Source organism: Peromyscus leucopus, chromosome 3 (assembly GCF_004664715.2).
Source record: "Peromyscus leucopus breed LL Stock chromosome 3, UCI_PerLeu_2.1, whole genome shotgun sequence".
NCBI lineage: Eukaryota > Metazoa > Chordata > Mammalia > Rodentia > Cricetidae > Peromyscus > Peromyscus leucopus.
This window is the reverse complement of record NC_051065.1, coordinates 57,146,816-57,151,595: the sequence shown is the minus strand read 5'-3', so window position 1 is coordinate 57,151,595 and position 4,780 is coordinate 57,146,816. Positions and strand designations below refer to the sequence as shown.

Genomic DNA, 4,780 nt, shown 5'->3' with positions numbered 1-4,780 from the left:
CCAGAGGGCATTCTTCTTATGCTTTGTGAGCCAGGGGGTTGCTGTCCTCTGAGTTGCCTTGAAACCCAGGGATTGAAGAGGAATCCTAACACAGACAGGAACAGGAATTGAGGTTACAGGCAAGCCTGGCTAAAATGAGCTTAGACGTTGATAGTAATCCTGCAATCTCAAAGGAAATAGTAGAAGGTTAATGGCAAAGCTGCAGCCAGGGCTGACTGTGGAAAAGAAAAGAGGAAATTTTCCAACAGTGCATACATAGTTCCATGGATGGAGTGTGGAAATCTGCTCTAGGGCACAGACTCGGGGCGAACTGGAGTGAAACGTCACCACATAGGACATAAGGAGAGAAAAAGGACTGGGTTTCAGTAGAGTACTCTGCATGCACAAGGAAAAACAGTGGGCTGAGACTCGGTTTCTCTTCCCTAACCATGAGTGTCTTGGGGTGGATCATTATGATGGTGATACTTGAAGGTGAGTGTGCCCCAGAAGCATGGGGGGATGCTGATGGGTGGCCTCACCATCAGGCCCCCACCCCAGTTTCTGAAGTGGCAAGTCAAGAATGAAGTACTAAAATCAGCATTTGTAACAAGTTCCCCGGGTGGTAGCTGCTGGTCCAGGGAGGCCAGCTGAGTTCGCTGGCAGGAGACCCTAATGGGCAGTGGACAGGAAAGCTAAGCAAGGTTGAGTTCAATCCCCAGCATCACAGGAACTGGGGACAGCTGTTACCTCAGCACTCGGAAGGTACAGGCAGGAGGACCAGAGTCCAAGGTCATCCCTCCACGATGTTCAAGGCCAACATGGGATACATGAAAACTTGTCTTTAAAAAAATAAGTAAACAAAATTAAATTTAAAAATTAAACGTTGTTTGAGCCCCTTCCCACATCCAAAGGAAATTCCGGTGGTTTCCCTAGGGTTTCTGGGGGTTCCCTCCTCACATCACCTTTGCCCTTGTGCATCTGCCGCTGTTTCCCATCCCCCACCCCACTTGCAGAAGTTGGTGTTATGGAGCGGTCATGTCCTTGGCCATCTGCAGCACCCTCTTCGTGGTTTGTCGTAGTCCAGTCTTCACTGGGGACCCAGCCTTCACCTCGGAGACATGTATACAGCAGGCTGTTAAAACACCTCATGACCCTAGGCTGCTGAGTCGCAGCAATCTGAAGTCTTCCTGGACCCTGCACCTGGAGTGAGGTGTCCCTGTGGATATTCAGTGAGTGGCAGCCTAGACGGACGCCCACCGTGCGTTTCCAAGCCTCTTTTCTCAGTATGTCCGTTCATTCTTTCGTCTGCTTCGTATCTTCGGATGGGTCCAGATGCTTGGGAGTTGGCCACCGTCTTGCCTGAGGGAAGAAGCAAGGGTTTGGGCTCTGGGGGTTCATATTTCATCAGTGCTAGGAATGCAAGATAGACCATTAAACAGTCTTGGAAGGCTTTGTCCACTTGGCCGCAGGGCCGTGCCTCTGACATCTCTCCTGCAGGCTTTCATAGCCTCGAGGGCTGTCAGCCTCCAGCTCCCCTTCTCCCACCACCGTCTGCCCTTTCCCCGATTTCTGCCTGCCTTCCAATGCCTCCAGCTGGCAGCTTATGCCTGCAATCCCAGCACTCAGGAAGCGGAGTCGGGAAGAGTGCAAACCCAAGGCTGGACTGGGCTGCATAGTGAGACCCTGTCTTAAAAACCCCAAATAAATAAATGAATAAGCCAATAAATCCCTAAGCCAACAAAGACATCTTTATCAACCACGCGAGAGCTACTGGTGAATGGTAGTGTAGAATCAACAAATGGGTTGGGATGGGGGTGGTCAGACTATGGCTCAGGGCACAAGTAAACACAGCCCACAGCTAAGAGCTTTAAAGAAATCTCTAAACACACACACACACACACACACACACACACCACGAAACATTGTAATCGGTAAAACAGCACCAGAACTGGATGGCAGAGACCTATTTACCTCACAAACTGTAAATGATTCATCTTCTCTGACCCTTAACAGAGTGCTCTTGGTATCAGGAGGCGGGGTGGTGGTGGTGGGGGGATGGGGGTCTCATGGAGTAGAGCCGGACTGGGCTGTTTGAGTGAGGGTCACCTTCTGGGGTCACAAAGCCCTTTATGCCTGTCCTGTTAGGCATGGCTAACTCCTGTTGAAAACGAGACGGAAAGGTTCTGCAGTCACTGTGTGTGTGTGTGTGTGTGTGTGTGTGTGTGTGTGTGTGTGTAGGGGGTGGGGATGTGCTTGAAAGTCTCCGTGTTTGGAGGCCCTGCGAGGTGGGATGGGGTCTCACTGGAGGGAGAGGCGGCAGGGTTAAGAGGCTGGCTGCTGGCCAGGTGGTCCTGCCCCCCCCCCCCCACCCCCGCCCCCGATGCTTATGAGTTCCGCAGAAGGGGAGACACAGTGGCTCGGTTGTGAAGAAAGACTGGGGAGCGCTCGAAACGTGTTTTCCCAGAGTGCTACAGGGGCTCAGACACCAAGTTAACTGATTCTGGTGCCAACTGTCCCCCTCCATGTCTTCTCCACCCAAAGCTGCCTCTCTGCCCCCACCTCCCCACAGACTGTCACTTGAGATTCTGCTTTTCTTCTGTGCTTGTCCCGGATCTGGTATGATTTGTCGCCCCTGAATCCTAGTTTGTCTCCCCCATTAGAACACAAACGGTGACAGCCGAGATGGGGGGTGGGGCGGGGCTGGTCCATCGCCTCTCTCTGCAGCGCTTTGAACTGCACCTGGTACACAGCAGGTGCTCAATAAATGCTTGCTGATTGGATCCGGCAAACCTGGTTCCATCAGAATATTCAGGAAGGTGGGGAGTGGCATGGAATGCTGACCATGACAGGCTGTTGCCCTCAGGACCCACAGCAGCTGGGATTACCTGCACACGAGTGGACTCCCCACCAACACCATGTAATGGAAAGGGGGGGTGACTCAGGGCTGGACCCCTCCCTGAGGATTTATACATAGTAAATGGTTGACGGGGAGGCAGAGATGTTTTCTTCAGTGGTGAGACCACTGGTGAGGTGTCTGTGCCCCTGAGGACAACCCTCCCACATAGTCCAATTAAGTAAGCCTAACCAAACTCACCCGGCCATCAAAAACCAGTAAGCTGTGAAATAGCAGCAGGACTAGATGGGAAGACAGGGTTCAGGAAGAGCAAAAGAAAGAGGTGAATCCGATTTAAAAACAAAAAACAAAAAAAAAACCATAGCTGCTTGTATGAAATGCCATAATAAAGCTCCTTATATAAACTAATAGGACTGATAAGAAGTAAGACAAAAAAGAATATTCCTAGGTAAAGAATGCCTGTAAGTCTCAATTTGTGGCTAAAAAGGGACTGGGTTTGGTCAAGGAGGGGTTTAAAGTCTCTCCAAATTGAACATTAGTGGGATGTGAGTGTATTTTGTTTCCTAAACTACAGGCTGTATCAGATCAGCTGCCCCTTACATTCTTTCCTTGGCAAGATATTTCTATAATGGGGGGGGGGGGGGGGGCGCAGCAGAAGGCTTCTTGGTTGAGTGTGAAATCAGAATCCAGGAACCCACACTGTCACGAGTGGGATGTCTCACGCCACATGCGAGTGACGTCGATGATGCCTCTTTCAAGGGGATCAAGAACCTCAGGGGCTGTCTGGAGCCTTTCTCTCGCAAGAAAATAACAGCCCCTCTGTGCCAGGCACAGCGTTAGCCATTTCCCACGTCATTAGCCGAGTAGCTTCTGAGTAACAGTGGCTATTTTGAGTGTTTACAGTGTGCTCTTCAGGTAGCGTTCTCACCGTGTCTCATTTAACCCTTACGGGACTCATCCTGTGCAAGACAGTCTCACTGTCCCCCTCATGCTTCAGACAGGGGACAGGAAGCTCGGAGGAGCTGAGCAATTCTTCGGGGTCAGAGAGCTCAGCGAGTGGGGGAGCTGGGATCTGGGCTTGGGAAGCTAGATGGGGGCGGGGTGGGGCGGGGAATGATGGTGGAGACTTACTAGTTACACCGTGGGTCTATAGCACAGCAGATCCACATCTAGTAGTCTCCTGATTTAGATACCAGGCATATTCCAGGGACGTCTTTTTCTGGAAGAATGGCTGCCCCGTGAGTGGACTTGCCTGCCTGTCCACTGCCATCCGCAAGGGCCTGCCAGTCTTTAAATCACACCCCTGTGAAACCGGCTGCCACTTTAATTCTTAAAACAGGACCGCATTTTAAGTGAATCAGGAGAACATTCCATTGCGACTTGTGTTGAAACCGTCCATAAATCCGAGAAGGTTTTTTATAACCATCACATCATTTTTGTGTTTTGTAAGTCTGCAACACTGCCTGTTGGATTTTCTTGGGAGAGAGAGACACATGATTCAAAAGGGAACCTTAACCTTTTAATTCAATGAAGCAAATGTTTTTTACCCTCCTAGGGATTCAAACTGAACTGGAGGATGAAAGAGAAATGAGTTTTAAACACAAACTTCCTTTCTTGTGGAGGCAAACACAGGATCTAATTTGATACTCGGTAAAACTGCTTTTTACGGTAAGGGCGGAAGAGGATGGCGCAGACACGAAGCGCAGAGCGTTTAGATAAAGGGAGGCTATCTCATCCCAGGATCGACATTTCATTGTTGCGAATGTTTTACACTTATTTCCCCTTCAGGTGGACTTGACAATGCTTTGTGGAAGCTTTCTCCGTTGGAAAAAAACAAAACAGCAAAAAAAAAAAAAAAAAAAAAAAAAAAACCCGCAAAACCTCCCAGCTCCCCCGCCCCCGCCCCGCCTCGCCAGTCTCCCAAGCTCTCCAGCTGCTTAGTGGAGG

The 4,780-nt window shown here is 50.2% G+C and overlaps 1 long non-coding RNA gene across 1 annotated transcript; it reads right to left on the bottom strand.

Annotated features, from left to right (window-relative positions):
- Positions 1-842: 842 nt before the first annotated feature.
- Positions 843-2,039, bottom strand: LOC119087525. The gene is made up of 2 exons (XR_005090990.1): positions 1,951-2,039; positions 843-1,338 (listed from the first exon to the last, which is right to left on the bottom strand). It is a non-coding gene; the product is annotated as an uncharacterized LOC119087525 (long non-coding RNA).
- Positions 2,040-4,780: the final 2,741 nt, after the last annotated feature.